Below are 24,504 nucleotides of genomic sequence, written 5' to 3'. Positions count from 1 at the left end.
TGCCTAAATAATGCCCCCCAAATCCTAGCGAGGTACGTATCATGCCCATTTTACAGTGGAGGAAACTGTAACACACATTGCTGCGACTGACCAAATTCTAGCATGAGGCCACTGCCCAGCTGGGATTAGAATTCAGGAGTAAAGTTGGGTCCAGAATGGAATTTCCAGTTCACTGGCAAATTGCAAAATAAAAATAAATTTTAAAAAGTGTTTGGGTTGAACCAAAAATGGCACTTAAAAAAATCAGAAATTGAAAACAAAAAATTTCAAGTTGAAATGAATCAAAATGTTTCAACATTTCTAAGACAAAAAATGTGAGTCCAAATATTTGGGTAATGTTGAAACAAACCATTTAACCTTTTAGGCATTTTGACCAAAGCAAGGGATTCACAAAATGTCCAGAAGAGGGTGCGCCTCCTTTTAAAGCTTTATTCCAGTGAGTAAGGTGCTCCTCTGGGATACAGAATTCCCCTCTCTGCTTGAGGTGGAAAAATGATCTGAACTTGGGTCTTCCACATTACAAGTACCCTAACCACTGAGCTCTGGGATATTCTGGTATGGAGCTTTCTCAACCTCACCCCTGGATTCAGTCCTCCTCAAGAGCTGTTGGAGCAGGGATTTGAGGATGGGTCTCCAACACCATACCTGAGAACCCTAGGGACCAGACTGTAGACTCAGTCTCACTATCCTTCTGCCCAGTGATTGGCCACTGTCATTCACAGTGACCGTTCACAGTCATTCATGATGATAATGGATAGCCATTTGGCCAGGGAGAGCAAATACTGAACCTGAGGTGGCAATAACTCCCCTGCTGGACCTTGTAAGGGTGGATGGAGTCACTTCATGGTAATTTCCTTTCAGAGATCCCTGACACGTAGGATGGGTAATTTCACGCCTCCTATGAGTCCCACAGGGTTCAGTCCTGGCAATTCTCTGGTTCAGCACATGCAGTTAGCCACTGGGGGATGTCATATAGTGCTGTGGCACAGGGTATTGTCATTCAGCTCTCTGACACTTTCCTCTGACTGCAAACAGAGATATCTTCTTGCACTCCCGGTGTGTGGCTGGGACAGGCCTTGGCTGGGAGTCTGCTGGCAGGGGCTTGGTCTGGATTAGACTGAGGTGATGCTTGCTGGCGGGGGAGGCATTTTCAGGTACTGAGGGGTTATCATTTTAGCCTCCACTAGGGAGTTCACCTGCCAACTATTAATGTGGTTTGCAATGTCGTGGTCTTTTTGGACTTGGTGCTGCTAGATTCCCAGAAAGCCACGAGGGTCAGAAACTCCTTCCCTCTTCAGCTCGTCAAGATACCTCGTCCTTTCCCTTCACATGTGGGCTTTGCCATGCTTATTGTTATCTTTGTCACTGTAAGACTAGTCTGCTATAATGGGTTAATGCAAAGAAGAGCTGCCCATCATTTAGATCAGGTAGATCAATAGAGAGAGGACCTGCGTTCCATGCTCTGTACAGACTGCCAATCCAATTCACTTCCGGGTGCAAGTCAAGCCACCAATCACTAAAACACTTGAAATGGCTTAGGAGTGAGTCTGTCTTCCGCACCCCATTGTCCCAGCAGTCGTGTTTTCAGGGCACTCCTTGGCAGTCACAGCCATCTGGAAATGGCAAAAGAGCAGAGCTGAGAACTGGCCCTCACCTCTGGCACTCAGTGCTGCTAGGAATCCCTCCAGGCTAAACCTAGCATCATGTAGGAACAATTAGTGAGCATAAAGCTCTGAGCCAACTGGTGAAGGGCAAGAGGGACACTGCCCAAGCTGCAGTCAGTGCTGCTGGAAGGCATGTTTTTGAGAAGCCTGCCCCGCTGATGCCAGGTGCTACCGCAGACAGGGCTGGCTGCTGTCCCCCTCCTGCAAAGCCAGCTTTGGCTTGGACTTCACTCACACTGTCACAGAGACCCAGCCCCAGTCTGCCCCATACTTTGTCATTGAAGCATTTCTGTGGCCGGGCTTCTGATTAACTGGAGGTTATTGAAATCTTCTTGGCAATTAGACTCTTGCCTGGTAATCTCACCAGGCTGCTCTTCTTTATGGTGCTAGTTTGGTTGCTGTTGGAGAATTCACAGTATAAAGTATTGACTTAGGAAAAATGGAGGGTCAGATCCTCAACTTGGGTAAATTGGTAGAGCTTCAATAACGCTGGTTCACACCAGCTGAGGCTCTGGCTCATGATATTTTCCTTCTTAATAATGCAAAGGGTAATATAAAATTTATGGAGATGTATGTATCTCATGGAGCTGAAAGGTCATTGAGTGCAGCCCTCTGCCTTCACTAGCAGGACCAAGTACTGATTTTGCCCCAGCTCCCTAAATGGCCCCCTCAAGAATGGAGCTTACAACCCTGAGTTTAGGCAAGCCAGTGCTCAAACCACTGAGCTATAACTCCTGCCCAGTAGCAGTGAGGCACTATAGTGATGGCACCTTGGAAGGACACAGACCCCTCACCATTACAAGGGCTGAAAAGGCACAGTGAGAACAGGACATCAGGAACACGGCAAGGCAACAAGACGACAGGGCTCTAGTATTAGCCTGAGAGAAGAGAAATGAAACAACCAAAAGCATCAGGAAAATACATACTGAAGCCCACCGATACAAACAGAACACATGGAGTGAAGCTTGTTAGAGTGTCCTTAATTCTGCCCTGCTATGTTTACTGCAGTACGTATGGTTGTCCTACCAGGGGTCTCAGAACAAAGAATGGTTTTACAAATTGGAACGTGTGCTGGGACATATACAAAAAGGGTCAGTTCAGGAAGCCGTGGAGTCTTTGGCTCTGAATTTCCTAACTTTGAGTGGTTTGCCATCTCAGCCTTAACAACAACTGCGAAGATTCAGAATTTTGTGTGCAGTGTTCAATGGTGGAACAAATCCTAAAATCAATTTTACTCACACACCCTTTTATTAATTTAAGAGGAGTTTTGCTTGAGTAAGGCTGAATGAAAATTGACTAAGGACCTCAACATTCGGCCTGCTAGACTATATTTGAGATTATTTTTGCGTATTTGTTCTACTAAACCCAAGGTTTAAAAAAACAACAACTCAAAAACAGGTTCCTGGACGGGTAACGAATTGCAGCTGGGAAAGGGTTCCATTCGGTTTGTTGACTCACTGAGGTGGGTGACTCATTATCCCACTCACAAGCAAGGGACTCAGCGGGAAGAGGGCCTAGACTGAGCAGTCTTGTAATTGACCTTCATGCTGTCTTACTGTTGCTTTCTTTGTTAATAAAACTGCACACCAGGAAGAGGGTGAGTTTGGGCTTTACATATAGTAGAGACTACATGGACTGAGCAGGTTGGGAAAGGGTCCTGCTTACACAGCCAGTACAGAAAAGTGCAGTTACACACACAATGTTATCATGCTAGGGATCTGAGTGTGGAGAATGCTGATCGTGTTGACTGTAATCCGAATTTCTGCTCAGTCCTCTAACCTTTAGCCATGTAATGGCTACATTGCAAGAGGGAAAACGGGAATGTAAATGTTAGCCGACAGTACAGTTATATTCCTTTTGGTCCAGGAGGCTGCACAGTAACACAGCATTTGCAATCATGACCTTGGGCAATTAGAGCTTCACTTTCCTGTGAAAATGTTTTAGCCAGCAATGATTTTGCAGCCCCATGAAGCATTCCTGATTAGATTTTCAACACTGTTACACATTCTGTCTCCTGTACAACATAGTTTCCATACCAAGAGTGCCATTCAGCACTTTTCAGTACACATGTTCTCCAGGACAACAGAATGAAACTGTCAGCATTTCATACACTCAGACTCAGGACTAAGGTGGGTATCTAAAACATCAATGGACAGCTTTAAAATCAAGTATCTTTATAAACAGCACACTATGTTTTCATTCAGTATAACGCAGAACCAACCCCTGACCACCTCCACCTCACCCACTGAGGGCTGGTCTACACTACACACTTAGGGAGACATAAAACAGTTTACATCAACCTAATTATGTCAGTGTCTACACTACAGCCTTCCACCCCCGGATGTAAGTGCCCTATTACACCAGCATAACAACTTTCCCGCCACAAAAGGCATAAAAGCTTAAGTTAGGGCTACACAGTGTCTGTGTAGACACTGCCTTACTTACATCCACTGTCTTGTCAATTTCACGGTTCACTGAGCTATGAAATTGACAAGGCTGCCCAGTGGGAAGCGGACAGGGCAAGAAGTCAGGGCAGATAAACCCCACTCCCTGTGGGTGAGAAGCCCTGGGTGTCTTCCCTCCATGTCCAGCAAAGAATGGGGGGCCAGAAGCCCTGGGTGGCTTCTCCCCACTCTCGGTAGGGAACAGGGGACGAAGAGTGGGGCAGGCCCACTGGGAACCATGCAGCCAGGCTCCTGACAGGAAGCTGCCAGCGGAGCTGAGAGCGGGCTCTCAGCTCCCCACACTGTACATCTTAGGTGGCAGAAGCGCTCCTGGTGAGGATGTGCACCAGCAACCCAAGGAAGGTAGTGTAGTTACTGTGGTGGCTGTAAGTAACCTGATATAGTTCGACTTCAGTTTGTAATATAGACATACCCTTAGGAATTGTAAACTTCAATGCAAATTCCCTGCAGTACCACAATATGTTATAAATTGATTTCAGAATTAAAGCTGATGCCCAGATCATCCACTCAATTTGTCCATAAGCAATTCAATACATTGCGGAAAAAAACAGCATTCCCCACTGTACGTTACCTTAATATTTCAGATTTAAAAACTTATTTTGAGCACATTTTTAGAAAAAAAAAACAATGTAATAAAGCTATTTTGTAACCAAATGGCACATAAGTTAGAATTTCTACAACCTTTCTACAATTAATATGCTATGAAAAGAGGAGGTGGAGGGGCAGTTGTTTGTACCTAACCAATTACACAGACATGTAGCTCCAACATAGCACTTTATGGATCAAATCCAGGTCCCCATTGTGATAGCACAGGAAGGCTGGAAAGCCAGTAGATCTGGCCCCTTGAGAATCCTCTCGGCATGGAGGAATGTTCAGGAGAAGTGGCAGCAGAGCGGAAGTGGGTTCTGTACTACCTCCCCAGCTGGGCCACGGTACATGGCATAGCCAAGGTGTCCCTACGCCCCACTAAATGCCAATATCTGCTAGTCTTATGCACCACTTGGCAGAAAGCCCACACCTTTGGGCAGGACTACGCCAGACCAGCAAGCAACCCCTGCCAGCTACGTATCTTCCAGTTCTGCGCTGCCTGCCATGTTACCCATTGTTATTTAGAGTATAAAAATGTGGGTAGATATCAGGCTTGATTCACCTCCATGATCACAGACTCCACCCCTGGGTTCATCAGGGGAGGGCTGCTTTGAACCCTGACGGTGTCCGCATATTGTAGAAGAAACCTGCAGGGGAGCCTCCAGAGGTGCTCTGAACAATGTCCCACATGCCCTGGCCCCCTGCCAAACCAGCCTACCCTCTTTTGGGCTGCACCAGCTGCTTCTAAGCCCCCTGATGGAGTAGTGCGTTGCTGGCCCTGTGGCATTGCTCCAGGCAGATTTTCCACAGCTTGTAACCTGCAGCCTGGGGCCTGCCCCCAGAAGCTGGAGGAACCCAGGGAATGAACTCACCCCAGTGGTTCTACAGTAACATCCATGAATTAGAGTAATAGTCTGATTTCCAGAAATGCTGATCCCATTCATTTCAATGAAGGATGCAAGTGCCATCAGTGCCTTCAAGTCACCAACGGTTAACTGCGAGCTTTTGCAAACCGAACAGAAACCCAGACCAATGGTGAAAAATAAAGATACATCAGGGAACAACAGGAATAAGATTCCTTTGAGTTATCTATTTTTCTTACTACCACTACAATTCTCAAAAAGAAATTTATAGCAAGAAGCTGGGAATCTGCCTACAAGTTTATAGGCTTATGATAAAAGATACATGAATCCATAGTCAATGGACTCTATTTATTATTATTATTTTATTTGGTCAATTTGCTTAAAGACCATTAAATCATTACATCAATACTGCTGGCAAAATTCCATCTTAAGTAAATAGAAATGACATTTTAAAATGTCACTCTTCTAACAGAGAGATTGTCAATGATTAGAGCTTAGGGCCAAGGAGAAAGGGAATCCAAGAATTTTAAATAAAGATGGTGCTTTACTTTATGAAAGAAGTATACAGACTCTGATTTCACTTGTCAAGCTCTCCTGTCAAGCTCACTGTTTTTCTCACTTGTACTTTTACAATTAGCTCCCTGTGCAGCCAGAAATAGAACAGACAGTACGAGATGTCCATTGCAAAGCACCTTTAGCATGATAACCATCAAACAAGGATACATCAATCATCACTTGTAATTTAAACCTAACTGAAACATGAGCCAACTTGAAAAATGCCTTGTTTTACCCTGCAAGCCTGTCTCAAAATGTTCTAAATATTTGAATCCAGTCCTAGACTAGGGAGAGTCAACATGGAATTCACCTGCCTATAGCCCTTCTTGAAATACTTTACCCTGGAGTGGAAAAGAGCGGCAGCCAGTAGATTAACAAAGCCTTGTTTAAATTTCCTAGCTATAAATATATAGCTCTGTGGTGGTAATTTATAGGGTATCTGTGGAAATTATGGGCTTGGATTGGCAGACACTGGGCCTGATTCAAAACTGAAGTCAATCGGGGCCTTTCCAGTAAAGTTCAGATTGGTTTTGGATCTGGACCTTTGTACAGCGCAAATAGCTACTGGGCATGATGGAAGTTTTGCCTGTGTAAAGGACTGAAGGTTCCCTCCAGTTCGTATTTATCTTATTTGGAAAGAAAAGTCTTTGGTTTGAACTGAGATGGGGGGAATGGCTTAGCGGTTTAAGCATTGGGGTGAGATCCTCTCCCCCACTCCACTCTTTTTATGCTATGTAAAAGGCCCGGAGAGGCGTAAAGAGGCCCTAAAAGCCCCTTTTGCAGCTGGGTGCCAATTGCCTCAGGGTTGGCACTGCAGTAGACAGGTGTAAGGCGGCTCTCTGAGGATCACCTTGCAAGCTCTAGCATAGAGAGTGTACTGGGGTGGTGCTGGCCAAAGGAAGAGCGAGGCAGGGGCAGGGTGTCAGCATGAAGTGCGGTGGAGACTCCAGGCAGCAGGGGAGCCCCAGGAAGCTGCTATAACTTAGACAGGTCCCCGGTGCTATTTAAGTGATGCCAGGGGGCCTCTCCAGCCCAGGATTGGGAAGGTGTCACCCTAGTGCCCTCTCTCCCCCTGGCCTGCAAGTTCTCTTAGATGCACAGCACAGAACATCACCCCAGGCTTGAAGTATCCACTATGTTCCCTATTTATAGACTAGACATTTCACAGTTGTCTACCTGGCTGCTTTCCTTTACCCTAATATGATCAAAATTCAGTGGCAGGTGAAGCAATTGCTCTTTTTAATTTTATATGCAAATACTCATAAACATATGCACAAACACACGTGTGTTTGTGTGTGTGTGTGTGTGTACATATAGCCTACGCACACCACCTGCCTCTCAGGATTACTTCTAACATTTCAAACCTCTGAGCTGCTTCAAAAAGCCCCTTTTAAATCACCCTGCTGGAGAAATGTGTCTTTGTTGTTTCCTCTAACCTTAAACTAGCCTAAGGCCCAGGATGGGAAACTTCCAGCCCGGATTTAAGGTCAATATATCATCGCCCTTCAGTACTAGAACAATTGCATGGCATATTCTTCACTTATAGTCCTAAACAGTTACATACTTTTGCTGTGCACACTTATATAGATGCCACTTTGCACCTCAGCAATGTCTTCATTTCAGTAGCAGGTGAAATGTGGCTTATGCACCTACCCCACAGTTGTTAGACTCAATTAATCAACGCGTGTGAAAGAAATTAGGGATCCTCAAACGAAATGTGCTACCGAAATACACAGTATTAGTATTTATGTTAAACAGGGCTAAACTCTCAGCCCACTCACTTTGAAAACGGCAACCAAAGAAAGTTTTATTATAAAACATTAATTTTCATGTTGTGCCTCCAATTTAAATTTTCTGGTAAATATCACTCTTTGGAATGTCAATGCCTACTTTTGAATTGACTGAAAACAATCAGTACTATTTCATTTGAAAGAAAACCCTCTTCAGGCTCTGAAAGAAAGATCTAATTGACTTCTTTGTTTTCTGAAATAATGTGTCACTGAATACTTAATATAATACACAGAATTTCCATCCTGCTGGTTACCATAATGAGTTCTTAGAATACCAAGCTGGACAGACCACTTTGCTAAAGAGCTTGCATGATGTGGCTAAGACTGGTGATTGCAATGCAAATGTCAGTTTGAAGAGGAAGCACCATTTTAGGCTTCTGCATCTGTCTTCCCAGGCCTTATTCCCCACTCTTTCACGCTGGCGTACATCAGGAGTGACATAACCGAAGTCCAAGGAGTCACATCAGTATAGAAATAGGCTCCTCATCACTGCACATTGCTTCTCCTTATGAAAATGGAATCATTTGACACTGGCCAACGTATTGTTAGTCTTACATGACGCATGCTTTTCCTTATCATTGGAACCACGGCATATACACAATTCAGGTGGGGAAGGATTGAAACTCAGCTTTGAGTCCACCATATAGAACATAAGATCTTCTCATTTTGAGGCTCTCTTACTGACCATTAGCTACCATGCAGCTGGCAAAGAAATTGGATCTCATTGTCTTGTAGATTCGATAAACACATAACTAGGTCATGTTATTGCTGGGTATTGTCTTCAGCCACTTTTACAGGATGTAATTTAATATCCATTTGTAAAAGAGCTGATGCTACCATTCCATGCTTGTTCAATATTGGAAAATTTAATTGGATACCTATTTTACTTCAGGCAAACACCAATGAAAACTAGATAAACTTTAAACCCCTTGACCTTATTGACTGACCAAACTAAAACAGAATATCAATACCCCAGAAGCCATACAGGCATCAAGCCGGGTTAACTCTGCATCTTGGAGGCGGTGTAGCTTTTTTAGGACTGTTCACAAAGGCGAGTGGTAAGAAACAACTTGCAGAACTTCTGAGCTGACTGATAAATTGCAGATCCAGCATCCTACAAGTGGAAAGGCTGACATTATTCCAGAATCTGGTTTGCCATGAGAGGCTTTGCTACTTATGCAGGAGGGTAGATTTAAAAATGACATTTGGAGTTAGACTTTTCAAGATATTTAAGCCATCGCCAGCAGGATTTGTTTCTTTGTGGCAGGACAGGGGAGAAACAGAAGAGCAAAGGAGAATAAGAATAGAAGGGCAGGAAGAGAGAGATGAGGTCTAAAGAACCCTTTCTGCCCCTGCTCAGAGTGAGAGAAGTGGAAAACCTGGCCTTCGTGTAGATCTCTTACATGGACTACATCAGTGCTGTAAAATGCTCAGATACCATGCAGGTGGGTGTGATTTAAACAGGGGTGTGGGAGCCTTCCCAAAAGGGGGGGGGGGCAGGGGCCACTGCCCCCTCCGTGGCCCCTTCCACCCAAGGCCCCGCCCCCAGCCAAGCTGGAAGCCGGAGAGGGTCAGGACCCACAGACCCTCCACCTGCCCAGTGTGGGGGGCAAAGTGCAGCCCACAGCCCATGTCCCTGCCCCTTGTACCCCCCCACCTAGGGAAGGTGGAGGGTCCACGGCTCCCAACAGCTGCCAGCGCAGCTCTGGGGGACAGGGCCTCGGAGCCGCAGCCCGACCATGGCTCGGCAGCAGTTTGGATCCCTGGCACAGACCCTCCACCTGCTGTGGGCAGGGAGCCCGGGGGATGGGGACATGAGCCGAGGGCTGCTCTCGGCCCCCCCGCCCTGGGTAGGTGGAGGGTCTGTGGTGCAGCGCTCCAGCTGCTGGGCTAGCCAGAAGGGTGTGGCCTTGGGAGGAAGAGGAGGGGCAGGGAGGCCCATGGTGAAAATTGGATGGGGCCAGACCTGTGCACTTTCAAAAAGTGAGAGGGTCATGACCCCCTGACCCTCCCATTCCGGCGCCCTTGGATCTAAATTTTAAGTAGCCAGACAGCTAGCTAGCCTTGGATAGCTGGGTCTCCTCCCCATGACGATGCTTTTAGAATGTGTGTGTCAATGGGGTTTCATTCGCAGGGGCTGCAGGCTGCAGGACACGATGCAGGACACTGACTTTGTATTAAATAGAAATGCAGATACAGTCATCACTGAGTCTTTCTTAATTAAGATAAGAACAAAGTGGTTGCAGAAGCATTTTTTGCAGAAAAGGAATGGCGGGGAGGGGGGCATTGAGGTGGGGTTGTCAGTTAGATTGTTTGTCCTCTGCTTACTTATTGCTTGAAGGTTATAGTGTGGTCTGTTCTGGGGGTTGTGTGCTGAGCTAAGCGGCCTGCTAGGCTAGGGTGGGAGCTTACCAAGGGGGTTCTAATGTGCTCTCCTTTGATTTGTAAGCTCTTTAGGATCCCTTGACAAAGGGGCAGGGAAAACTCAGGGAGAACAGGGGGTTAAAAAGTGAGCTTTTAAGCAACCAGAGGAGCTAGCAAACAGGAGAAGCAAACAGGGAAGTTTAGAGACAGAGTGTGAGAGGCCTAACAAACATACGCTAAATTTAAGCCAACAACACCTCCCCCAAAAATAATTGTAAAAACCCTGCCAGAGTTAAAGTAATACAGGCAGCTGTCCAGAAGCAGAGTGGGGGCTACCCAGTTTATCGCACTGAATGCAGCACATATAGCTACCTGCCTTGTGAGCAGGAGGCATATGAGTATATTCAGTGCAAGCAGCTCCTGGCCCTCAGAGACCGCGTATGGACTCTTGAGACCATAGTCCCTGAACTGGAGGAGCTGAGGGAGACAGGCAAACACATAGAGGAGACTTTCAGGGACACAGTAGAACGGACACAGGGCAGGTCTACACTACGGGACTAAGTCGACCTAAATTATGCAACTCCAGCTACGTGAATAACATAGCTGGAATCGACGTACCTTAGGTCTACACCGCGCTGGGTCAACGGAAGAAACTCTCCCATCAGCTTACCTTATGCTTCTTGTTCCGGTGGAGTACCGGAGTCGATGGGAGAGCAATCGGCAGTTGATTTAGTGGGTCTTCACTAGACCCGCTAAATCGACCCCCGGTGGATCGATCGCCAGAGCGCTGATCCACTAATAAGTGGAGAAAAGCCCCTACGGAAAGTACATCAAACTTGAGCAGAGGAAAGGATCCCATAACTGCGACACTCCCTCCAGATGATTTCATGGTATTCTCTCGCACCGAGGATACCTTTCTGGGGGAAGGACCCTTTTTATTAGGAAGAGACAGATAATGGTAAAGGGAGATTTGATTATTAGAAATACAGATAGCTGGATTTGTGATGACCACGAGAACTGCCTGGTGAATTGCCTGCCGGCTGTGAAGGATGCAGACCTCTTGAGACATCCAGATAGATTGTGGTTTAGTGCTGGGGAGGAGCCTGTGGTCTTGGTACATGTAGATACCAATGACAGGAAAAGGCAAGAGAGATCCTGGAGGCCAAAATTACACTGCTAGGTAAGAGATTACAGTCCAGGTCTTCCACAGTAGCATCCTCTGAAATGCTTCCGTTCCATACACATGGCCTGTCACACTCGCAGAACGGCAAGAGCTCACTTCATGGATGAAACAATGGTGTTGGGAGGGAGGATTTAGGTTTATTATGAACTGGGGAACAGTTCATTCAGGACTGGATGAGCTCCACCTAAACCAAAACAGAACCAGATTGTTGGCATGTAAAATTAAGGGCTAGGGGAAAGCCGACAGGTGCCAAGGAGTACATGGTTTGAACAGAGACATCCCTAAGGGAGGATTTATTAAAGGAGATACTCTATATCAGTGGTTCCCAAACTGGGGTTCATGTTACAGGGGGTTCTCGGGAAAAATTCCCTAATGGCGGACAGAGAAGTCCCTAGGGACCCCGGCACGGGGCCAGCAGCCTGAAGCCCCTGGACTTCCAAGAGCTAAGCAGATCAAAAGCAAGCATATCTATCACACTGAGGAGATTTAAACTTCAAGACTCCTTATAAGAAATGGAAAGGGAGGTGGATATTTTTTGCTGTTTTAAAAATTAAATAGGCAGCTAATATTGTTTTTTAAATTATTATGAAGAACAACTTTAAGCTTTGTTGTAATGTGCGTTGTTTGCCTGGATTACTGTGTCCAGTTTTGGGCCCCACACTACAAGAAGGATGTGGATAAATTGGAGAGAGTCCAGCGGAGGGCAACAAAAATGATTAGGGGGCTGGAGCACATGACTTATGAGAAGAGGCTGAGGGAACTGGGATTGTTTAGTCTGCAGAAGAGAAGAATGAGGGGGGATTTGATAGCTGTTTTCAACTACCTGAAAGGGGGTTCCAAAGAGGATGGATCTAGACTGTTCTCAGTGGTAGAAGATGACAGAACAAGGAGTAATGGTCTCAAGTTGCAGAGGGGGAGGTTTAGGTTGGACATTAGGAAAAACTTTTTCACTAGTAGGGTGGTGAAGAACTGGAATGGGTTACCTAGGGAGGTGGTGGAATCTCCTTCCTTAGAGGTTTTTAAGGTCAGGCTTGACAAAGCCCTGGCTGGGATGATTTAGTTGGGTTTGGTCCTGCTTTGAGCAGGGGGTTGGACTAGATGACCTCCTGAGGTCCCTTCCAACCCTGAGATTCTATGATTGCTCCAGACCTGAATGCTTGTGTAGGAGGAACTCTGAGTTGGCTTCTTAAATACCTTCATGCTGTTTCATATCTGATACTCCTTGATTAAACAAACGAGCCTTGTCTTATAACAGGTTTATTCAAAGTGATACAAGCTATGAAAGTGAGATCCTGGAAGCGTGTTGCCATTTTCATAATGTAATAAAAATACTGTAATGATAAATAATAATAAATAGTGTGTAATAAGCATGTCATAAGAACTAATTTTATATTTCCAAGATCACGGCTTTTATCATTTATACTTAGGTAAAGGAGAAAATCCCTGGAAATATTCATTTTTAGGAGGGGGGTTGTGAGACTTGACATTTTAGTGAAAGGGTTCAAAGGTTGTTAAAGTTTGGGAACCACTGCTCTATATCCTAGTAAAGAGCAGAGAAGAGAAGTTGATAAAGTACAGATGGGAACTGAAGAGAAACAGTCAAACAAAAGAGTCCTGTTCCATTATATCATCTGAAGACACAACTATATATTAGCAAATTCTATAAGTGTTTGTATACAAACACAAGAAGGCTAAATACTAAGATGGGCAAATGGCCTGGTATTAAATGAACATACTGATATAATAGGAATCATGGAAACTTGGCAGAACAATGATAATCAATGGGACATGGTAATACCAGGGTACAAAATCTACAGGAATGACAGAGTAGGTTGTGCTGGTGGAGGAGTGGCTCTATATGTGAAAGAAAGCAGAGAGTTAAATATAGTAACAATCTTAAATTAATCAAATTGTATCACAGAATCTCTCTGGATAAAAATTTTATAATTGAATAATAAGAGTACAGCAGTAGGGATTTACTACTGACCACTTGGCCCGGATGGTGATGGAGACGGAGACTGTGAAATGCTCAGGGAGATTAGAGAGGCTACAAAAACAGAAAACTCAGCAATAATGGGGGATTTCAACTATCCCCTTACTGACTAGATGCACATCACCTCAGGATGGGATACAGATATAAAATTTCTAGACACCATTAATTATTGCTTCTTGGAGCAGCTGGTCCTGGAACCCACAAGGAGAGAGGTAATTCTTGATTTAGTCCTCAGTGTCACAAAGGATCTGGTCCAATAATAGAATATAGATGAGCTTCTCGGTTATAGAAACCATAACATAATTCAACTGGGCATCCTTTCGGGGGAAAACATACCAAAGAAACCCACCACAGTATCATTTAACATCAAAAATGGGAAGTGCACAAAATGACGCTAGTTAAATGAAAATTAAAAAGAACAGTCACAAAGGTGAAATGCCTGCAAGCTGCATGGAAGCTATTTAATAACACCATAGAGGCTCAAACAAAATATATACCCTAAATAAGCTAACCAGTAAGAGAACAAAAAAAATATCATGTATACAGCAGAATAAAAGAGGTGGCTAGAGGCATCTTTTACAAATTGGAAGTGAAATCCTAATGAGGAAAATTGAAAGGAACATAAACTCTGGCAAGTCAAGTGTAAAAGTATAATTAGGCAGGGCAAAAAAGAATTTAAATAGCAACTAGCTAAAAACACAAAAACGAACTGTATTCTTTTAAATACATAGAAGCGGGAAGCCTACCAAACAGCCAGTGGGGCCCTGGGACAACTGAGGTTCTAAAGGAGAACTCAAGGAATACAAGGCCATTGTAGAGAAGCTAAATTAATTCTTGGCATCAGGCTTCATTACAGAGGATGTGAGGGAAATTCTCACACATGAACCATTCTTTTTAGGGGACAAATCTGAGGAACCATCCCAGATTGAGGTGTCAAGAGAGGAGACCAGATGGGTTCAAAAAGGAATTAGATAAGTTCTTGGAGGACAGATCCATCAACAGTGATTAGCCAACATGGTCAGGGATGCAACCTCATGATCTGGGTGTCCATAAACCTCTGACTGCTGTAAGCTGGGACTGGGTGAGAAGGGATGGATCACTCTATAATGACCTGATCATTCCTTTTGAAGCAGTAGGCTCTGGCCACTGTCAGAGAGAGGATGCTGGTCTAGATGGATCATTGATCTGACCCAGAATGACCGTTCCTATGTTCTTATGAAGTGGGGAAAGCCAATGCGATGGAATGTACACCACTCCCACACCAGGCCAGGGCAGAAAAAGTTAATGATCCATCTTGAAGACAAGGATTTAGATCAGGTCGTTTCCAACCACTGGCCTGAAGTGCCAGACTTGGGCTATAGTTAACCATCAGGAGGGGAAAAAGATATAACAAGGAGGCCTTGAAGTCTGCTCTCTCAATCTGTGGAAAATGTATGCATAGGGGGAGCCAGCTTTACTGTCTTGGAGACAAAACCTGAGGGACAACACCTTCCCTGTGGAATAGACTGCTCAGTCAACAGGCCATCTGGACACACAGTGAGTGAAAAAGACTGACCTGAGGAAAGAGAAGGCCTAGGTGGTTATTTCCCTCTGGATCGGCTCTGGCAGTGGTACCATGTCATTTTGCTGTTCTGGAGCAGAGAGGCTTTATTCCAACAGATCCCAAAGGTACATCTGTCTCTTCAGCCCCAGCCATCGCCAGCCGGCACTTGCCTGCCATAGTGTCCATTTCAGGGCACTGGGAAGGCAGTGAATCTGCTCTAAGAGGCACTGGGATGGTGGCTGCAGCAGCATGCGCAAGTAGATTAGCCTGACATGGACAGTTCTTATATAGCGTGGAAAGGCTGCAGAGGGACATTCGTAAGGTGGAGGGTGACTCTCACCCTGAGTACAGGGGGTCTTCTCATGACAGACACTGTTTCTTTTTGATAGGTCAGCAAGGAGATGGATTACTTCACTCTGGAAGTCTCTCAAGGGTAGAATAGGGTTCTTGCTCCTTGTGTATATGTTATGGTTGATGACGGTTCCTTATTGTGGGGCAACCCCTAATGATCCCCCCTTTGATGACGGAGGACCTCAGATACAAGGTATTTGTCCCCTCATGTATCCTCCTGCAGCTGGATTTGGCGGTTGGGAGGAGTGGGTTATGGGGGAAGCAGGGGTGCTTTGTGCCTCCACGGGAAAGCTGAGTGGTAGGGATAATGCCAGCCTCCAGGGTTGGGTACCTGTGACCAAGACTGTCTGTTGTAATTTTGAAGCCTATGGAGGAGAGTTTCTTTAGCCTCCACACAAGCTCACTGCACCAAGCTCAGCTACCATGGCTCAGGGTGAGGAGGGGAGGTTTTAGACTGGAGAAACCTGCCATAACACGGTAGTAGGGCATGTCCTCAAGAGGCTATTATAGCCTCAGTCAGATGGGACTAAGGACAAGGTGCAGTAATTTCCCCCCACACACACACCTTGGCTAGTAAAGAGTAGTGCAATCCAATTTTATCTGACAAAACTGAAAAGGAAAGAACTTTTACCCACTAAAATACGTTATCAAATTTAATGCACTTTTCCAAAAACAAATCTGGCTCTGTTTACTTTCCAAATTTATTTTGAATTATTCATTTTCTTTGAATAAGAGAGAGCAGTGTAAACTCTGCAATGTTAGAGGGAAAAGTCCAGCCTTTTGTAAAGGCCTTTTTTTCTAGCATCTTTTGGCATGCTTCCCTGGGTTTTAGATTACTCTGTATGGTGAAGCATTATGGAATAAGATAACACTGTTATCAAGGCACTAAAGAAAGGCTGACTTCTAAAGAAATTGAGCCAGAATTTCTTTTCAAGGACAGCAGTTAGTGTATTTGAATAAGAACCAAATTCAACAAGGGAATAACTAATACAATTGATTTTAAGAAGCAAACATAATATTTTGCTGTATTATGAATGTTAAGCTTGAATACAAAAAAGCAAAATGAAGTATATGTGTGCTTTTCAGTTCCTATTTCAGCCATAAGAGAAAAGCACATGCCATAGAAATGTCACTAGTTTACACTTACTACACATTGCAAACTCACTTTACAAGCAAGCAAGCAAATCAACATGATTTTATTTTTTAAAGGCTACTACTGGATCACCAAATATATTTGATCCATTTATTCTGACCACATGCAGCTTAATGTTATGATGTTTCACATTACAATAGTTAAGTTCATGCAATATGTTTTGTAAAAGTAATAAAGACTTTGTAACTACTGTGCTCTTGCTACTGTGTTAGGCCCTCATCTTGCAAGAAATGGTCAGGCTTGATTGTGACAATTATCTGGCTGCAGATCAGCAAAATAAAAATCAGTATTCAGAAGCCTATTATCTATATCTAATTAAAATAATTGTTTATACTCCCCCCCCATTATTGTGCATGTACAGAGTTTCTGAAACCTATTTCATGAAGAAAGTAACACTATAGAAACATGTTTAGAAGGAAATCAGACTATTTAAGGAATACTATAAATGTTGTGTATGTCAACCATTGGCTAAAGCACTGACCTAAGCTATTCATTCCCTTCAAGACACATTGTTTAAACTTGTGTATCTCCAAAGGCTAAGGACCCTTAGTAAAACCACGTGTCTGATCAGTACTAGAAAGGCCAATTGCAGCCCTGGCACAAATAGGTGAAACCCTGAGTGAGCTCAGTCAGAGCTGCATCCTCTTACAGCAGAGTCTATGTTTGTCCAATGTTTCCTACCCCAGTATATTTCATGATCTCCAGCTTACGGTTCTTAAAACAGGATGCTGTCCAACAGGGGGGAAAGTTGGTTCTCTTCGATACATGTTAGCTAAAGCTGTCGAGCAACATGTGTTTCTCGTTTTACACTTATCACTCATTCTTAAAAATAGTATAACATACCATCTGTCACACAACAGCCATTCACAATTAATGAGATTTGGGCTGAGTTTGACTGTGAAAAGCCATTTAACATGAGTATCAGTGTGTGTATGATGAAGTGTTGTAAGCAATTCCCGGGAGCTTTTCCTTCCATACATTATATCATGACAACCAACTGTCTTCTCTCATGTACATACTGTTCTAGAAGCCTGGTTTATTGAGTCATCACAGACAGCATGCTTAACTTAGGTGAGTATCATCCCAGACAAAATGAATATCATCTGGTCCCTTTTTCCATCAGACTGCTAAGAACAAGCATGCCCTGCTAGATGTTTGCGGCAGTGTGTGGAGTGGCTGACTGGAGGTCAAGAAAGATGCCCAAATGCAGAAATACACCACACCAGCAGCATTTTCCCCTCCTCTCGTAGTATAAAGTAACACGCTGAAATGGTTGCTGGTTTTCTGAACCTGCTTCTGACACTTTGCTAACTCTATCAACTGGTAATTGTGCCACTTGGGGGAAAGGGGAGGAGAGAGCAACCAACCTGTAGAAAAAACTTATACTCTGTATTTGGAAGGGAATTTCTCCTTCCAGTCTTACCATCATGCCACAAATTCCTCAATTTATAACTCCAAGAGTGAAATCCTGGCCTCATTCAAGTTAATGGCAAAACTCTCACTGACTTCAGTTGGGCCAGAATGCTAACCCTAGCAACTAAGGGTTTGATCCACAGTCCTCTAAAGTCAATGGAAAGACTCCCATTGACTTTAGTGGGCTGGGGCTGGGCTAGTCTTTGAGTCAAAAGGGTAGTGTGAACTCAAACGGAAACATCTTCAATAAGTCTGATACCCTTTTCAGTCTTAAGACATCATTTAAATTAGACATAACTACACAATACACCAGGATGTATTTTAATTTATTCCATTTGAAACAATAGATAAGCCATTTTTAAACAGAAAAGCTATATACATATTCTGATAGATAGCAAACAACAAATAAACGCAGGAACCTGAAAGGTATTCAGTTGCTGACTTTGTCTACAATACATAGTCATGGTACTTCAGCATTTTGAAACAATGATATGGCCCTGGTGATCAAGTTCATTAGGAAACAAAGACTGTGCTCTTCCTAACAACAAGACAATATTGTCTTAATAAATGTATACAATAAATTCTGTTTGCTTAAATTATTTGCTTATAGTATGTATCAAAAGGGAAAAAAATAGGTTCTGATCCAGCAAGGTACCAAGCTTTGCCATCTGAGTAGTCCCACTGATGCCTACTAGGGAAAAATAGATGTCACTGTATTTTGAATCCTAACTAAAGTATATTCTTTACTGCCTAGAAATAGCCCAACTGAGCGCAAGTACCCAAAGCAGCAATAGAATCTGAATTGTACGCACACTTAAAGTAAGTACTATTCCTGTGTATGATTTTTAAAAGTTCTGGTGATAACAATGCAATATAATTAGGTCTGGCAATTTTTTTTGTTTAGTTTCAATAGACAGTATTCGTGTTTATTTTAAAGCATTTTTTGCAGATTTATAAGCATTTAAGATCTCAAAATTGTGCAAAATTATGGGCTCTAAGCATTTTCTAAAATCAATTTAAATTTTCACAGTTGTGGGATATTATGGGGGTTACACAATGGGGGGGGAAATAAATATTTAATAATGGTAGGTGTAGAGATTCTGAAAAGTTGAAGTTTTATAACAATTAAAACACACAAATATCCGTATACCAAATTCTAATAAGTTCTCAAGCAGCTTGTTTCTTACTTTACCTATCTGTACATTTTGATTACCATCGATGGATATATTTTTTCATCAATTTCTGTGTGTACAGTGAAATTGATGTTTACTGACATTTACCGATAAAAAAACTAATCCCTCTAAGCCTAAATATAATTTTCCAGTTAGAGAACAACCCAGCCACATAGATTTCCCTCTCTCAAGTGAGGTTAGAATGTTGAAGCTATTTATCATCCATTTGAACATTCTGGGACAAATTCAGCAAAAATAGTCTTCAAGATCAACTGTTCATTTTTTCTAGGCAATGCTTAGCTTTGGGAGCACTCTTGGTAACATTCCACCCAGCCTGTGTGATCTCTCCATTATCCATGATTCTCACAAACCTTAAGCTCATAATACAGTAGTACTTCAAGAATATGTAAAACTTGCCCTGGTCATGCCCTACCTCTTCCACCAAACCATTTCTTAGTTTTCAGAATGGAGAGAGGTAAGTAGTGGTGACCCCCAGGGATCTGTACTGGGCCCAGGCCTATTTAACATATTCATAAACGATCTGGAAAAAGGGGTAAACAGTGAGGTGGCAACATTTGCAGATGATACAAAACTACTCAAGATAGTTAAGTCTCAGGCAGACTGTGAAGAGCTACAAAAGGATCTCGCAAAACTGGGTGACTGTGCAACAAAATGGCAGATGAAATTTAATGTTGATAAATGCCAAGTAATGCACATTGGAAAACATAATCCTAACTATACATATACAACAATGGGTTCTAAATTAGTTGTTACCACTCAAGAAAGAGATCTTGGAGTCACTGTGGATAGTTCTCTGAAATCATCCACTCTATGTGCAGCGGCAGTCAAAAAGCAAACAAAATATTGGGAATCATCAAGAAAGGGACAGATAATAAGACAGAAAATATCATATTGCCTCTATATAAATCCATGGTACACTCACACCTTGAATACTGCGTGCAGATGCGGTCGCCCCATCTAAAAAAAAGATATATTGGAATTGGGAAAGGTTCAGAAAAGGGCAACAAAAATGATTAGGGGTATAGAACAGCTTCCGTATGAGGAGAGATTAATAAGACTGGGACTTTTCAGCTTAGAAAAGAGACAACTAAGGCGGGACATGATAGAGGTCTATAAATTCATGAGTGGTATAGAGAAAGTAAATAAGGAAGTGCTGTTTACTCCTCATAATACAAGAACAAGGGGCCACCAAATGAAATTAATAGGTAGCAGGTTTAAAGCAAACACAAGAAAGTATTTTTTCATATAACGCACTGTCAACCTCTGGAATTCATTGCCAGAGGGTGTTGTGAAGGCCAATATTATAATGGGGTTCAAAAGGGAGCTAGACAGATTCATGAAAGATAGGACCATCAATGGCTAGGTGTCCCTAGCCTCTGTTTGCTAGAAACTGGGATTGGGTGACAGGGCATGGATCACTTGCTGATAACCTGTCTGTTCATTCCCTTTGGGGCATCTGCCATTGACCACTGTCAGTAGACAGGATACTGGGCTTGATGGACCTTTGGTCTGACCCAGTATAGCCGTTCTTATGGTCTTATGATTTTAGCTTGGAAATGCACCCGACCCAAAACCTTGACCACCTCTGAATGGTGAGGATGTGCAGATCAAAGTCCGGTCTATGATTGGTCTAAAATTGATCAATCTGTATAAATCAGGAAGTCAGTTTAAAGGGCTGGTGATAGTCTGAGAAGTGATTCTGTTAAAAAAATAAATAAAAAGAAGTGGTTGGGTTTATACTCCTTCTCCATGACTCTTCCATAGTAAATCGGTTCACTTTACAAGCCATAAGATTTTTTTTCTGAGTGTTAATACATGTCCAACAAGCTGTGTTCTTACTGCCCTTGACACATCACCACTGTGCAATAAAAGCTCTCCAATCAGAGATCAGTTGACAGGCTCATGGAGATCCCAGCTCTCTTTCCCATATTTCTTTTCTGACGTTTGCAATGGGTGGACCAGAAGGCAGCTAGGTGTGGGATTTTTGCTCAGCACACACTCCCTAAGTACAGCTGTACCCACAATGAGAGAATGCTGCCGTGTCCTTACTGCCATGAAGCGTGCACAGCTCATTTGAGATGTTGTTGCCATTTCTGCAGCTAACCAAGAGGGGCATTTAAGTGCAACATATGGGGAGGAAGGATGGTTTAGTGTCTAGGGCCCTAGTTTAGGATTTGGGAGATCTGGGTTCAAATCTTTTACTTACTACAGACTTCCTTTATGGGGCAAATCAGTTGGCCTGCCTGTGCCTCAATCTCCCATCTGTTAAAGGGGGATAATAGGACTTTCTACCTGAAAGGAGTGTTATGAGGCTAAATAGATATGCAGTGCTCAAATACTACAATAAGGGGAGCCAAATAAGTATCATAGAAATCAAGAAATCATCAAATTCAAGAGACCAAGGCCATGCAGTGATCACAGAACCAGAAAAACCTCCGCCTGCCATTGATCCACTCCCAGCAGGAAACCTCCTTCCCCCCCTGCTGGGTGAAGAAAGGAGGAAGGGCCATTGACTTCCAGCCTGGAGGAAATCCCATCCCGACTCATAAAGGCCCAAATTCAGGCTGCCTCTCCACTGGCAGCTCATCTCCCCAGCCTGACCTGGAAATCAGCCCAATATCATACCATTATCCACTGTTACTAAACTGTCTAGCTTAATTTTAAAGTCTATTCTTCCAGCCCCTTATTCTATCTCCCTCTCCCCCCCCATAAACTTATCTAGCCTGCAAGTCCCTCTTACCACTTTCCCTCATGGTCCCCTCGGTACTGTTTTCCTCAGTACTCTGTCCCATTCCGAAACCTTTCGTCTAATTTCACTTTAAATATTTTCTCCTGAATTTTTTATATCCGTTTTCTATATCCACATTAGCACTGAGCTCTTTAACTCTTTCTCTTCAATAATTCTTCTCCTCCCCTATATATATTTTTCCTCTATATTTAAAGAATGCCTCTCTATCATCCTTTCTCCTAAGAAGGAAACAAAACTCCTCACTCAATTCTCCTCTCCTTCTTTTTACAAACAATCTCTTCCTTGTTTTACCTTCTTCCTCTATGTTCTCTTTCTCCTTCAAATTATGAATTCAACCTACAAAAACTCCTACTAGAAACAAAACGCCACAATACTTATATAAGACTACCCAGCTCTTTTATATAGGGACTAGCACCTTGCTACCCCACACCTACTAGCCCTAGCTTTTGCCTTACCTCAGCCTGCTCTCTCTCCTTTACTTCCACATCATCCTCCTCCTCCACTATCAACCAGGACTCTCCACACTTCATCCTCATCACTCCTCATCCCTTTACTTCCTCCCTCCTACTTAACCTTACACTTCATCATCTTACACTTCATTCTCAACCTGTAATTTAAACCTGTTACTAATCCTCAAGTTATCAGCCCCCTCCTCATCTTCATCTAAATATCTCTTATCAGCCCTATCCTCTTCCGAATTCCCAGGTCCTCCCAACTTGGGTCATGGCAAACCCAACTCAGCTAACAAATAAATAAATTCAATACCCCCAACCCCCTCCCTTAGGACAAATCCCCTCCCATTACTACTCCTTAATTTTCCCTCCCTTTAACCCTCCCCTAACACAGTTCCTTTCCATTCCTTCTCCCCCTTCTCTCCTTTAATCCTCCCCTTTAATTCTTTAGATTTTCATCTTTTCCAATTTAACCAGTAATTTTTCCATCCCTTCTATATAATCCACTTACTGAAATCCATACTGAGATCATCTATAAAGAAGCAATCAAGTTTTCCACGATCTCTCTTAAGATTTGATCAATTCAAATCTGTCTAGATTGTTAGATCTTCCATCTATCAAAACATCTCCCTTTATCATTTTTCTCTCTTTTTCCTCACTACAGACATTACTCTTTTTTTTAGACTTTTTATACTCACTTTTTTAGACACTTTAATAGATAATTTATAACTTACTTTCTCTTCAACTTTTTTACTACCTCATAATATAGGAACTAATTTCACTAATCCCCCCATTTTGGCTTTATTAAAATTTATCGATTTATTAATAATTATATTCCTATTGAATATTCCCCCCTTAATATTCATTAGTTTTCTTCGATGCTAATTATTCCAGATGTTCTCATTGTTGTTCAACATGTCCTTCTACCCCCCCCAATTCTTCACTATTATCTCCCCATATTCATTTCCCCCTTCTCCCATTCCCCTTATATTCCTTAGCCCCATTATTTTTTTCCTATATCTCCCATTTCCAGATCATTAAAAAAGTTAAACACTTCCACTTCTTCTTCCTGTTTTCCTTCTCTTTTCTTCTTTTCTAATTTCTTCCTCTTTTTTTTATTTATTCTTTACTTTTAAAATTCTTCCTTCTTAAATCTCCCTCTTTTCTCCACTTTCTTTTGCACTCTTTTTTGTTTGCTGCTCCTGCCCCTCTTTTTCCCTTTTCCACCCTTCCTCTTTCCCTTTTCCCTCCTTTGCTTTTTCGCTTTTTTCTCATCTCCCCTCTCGCTCCTCTCAGCAGCTCGCTCTCTTGCTACCCTCTTTTGCTTCTTCCCTCCTGGATTCCTCTGCCTGCTCTCACTCCTGCCCAGCAAAAGCCATCTCTCCCTCTGCTGCCTGCCCCCCCTTACCTCCTAGTCACTTCCTTCCCGCCACCTATTTCTAGTTAGATAATTTAAACCTTTTAAAGCTTATGCAAAATACACCCTATTGTCTCATTATTTATCCTTATTTTCCTCTGGATTATTTCACTCAGGATCACTCCAATTTATTTCTAGCTCATTTGTCCTCATCAAGTGTATGTCATCTCAACAAAATCCTCAAAAAAAAATAAAACCAAAATCAAAATCAAATCACTAAAATCAAATTCAATGAAGGAATACCCACTTGAAGAGCTATTCCCTATTATTATCTCTATTATTTATTTCCCATGTTTTATCTATATTACTATATCCAAGTGTTCCATCTATTCAGTTAGTTCAGTCCTCCTCCCATTTTAAAATTATTAATTATTCCTCTCTCAGCTCTTAATCCTATTCTAGATCCTACTCCAATCACTATCGGGTCTGGCGGTCTCCCTTCTTTCACTATCACTGTCCATTTGCCCCCCCAGAGTTTGTATCCCCCAGTGTGCCCATGCACCATTGCTCCATATCATTCCATCTTTCTCATTAGTGCATGATATATTTATTACCCTCCCCCCATTTACAGTGCTACTCCCACCTTTACCTTTGCATCCACCTTTTACCCAGCCACCACCACCACATACCTGTTATTACCTCATTTCCGTTATTTTCCGATTCCTTCATCACTCGTTTCCTCCTTCTTTTGTTTCCTCCCATTTTTCCATCTGTTTTTTCACCATCCTAATTTTCCACATGCTCCCATCTTTCCTTTTTCTCTTTTTC

General features: G+C 42.9%; 1 protein-coding gene and 1 long non-coding RNA gene across 15 annotated transcripts in view; one reads left to right on the top strand and one right to left on the bottom strand.

The window, feature by feature from the left end:
• The window catches only part of ADGRL3 (adhesion G protein-coupled receptor L3), an 842,781-nt gene that overhangs the window by 350,838 nt on the left and 467,439 nt on the right, over positions 1 to 24,504 (bottom strand). The window lies entirely within an intron of this gene.
• The window catches only part of LOC120406077, a 41,304-nt gene continuing 34,350 nt past the window's right edge, over positions 17,551 to 24,504 (top strand). The window contains exons 1-2 of one of the 2 annotated variants that reach the window (XR_005599072.1): positions 17,551 to 17,583; positions 18,680 to 18,744. This is a non-coding gene — a long non-coding RNA (uncharacterized LOC120406077). The remainder of the gene's footprint in view (positions 17,584 to 18,679; positions 18,745 to 24,504) is intronic. The other variant, XR_005599073.1, reaches the window with a different exon arrangement.

This window comes from Mauremys reevesii, linkage group 5 (genome assembly GCF_016161935.1).
Source record: "Mauremys reevesii isolate NIE-2019 linkage group 5, ASM1616193v1, whole genome shotgun sequence".
NCBI lineage: Eukaryota > Metazoa > Chordata > Testudines > Geoemydidae > Mauremys > Mauremys reevesii.
This window is presented reverse-complemented; position numbering and strand designations above follow the sequence as displayed.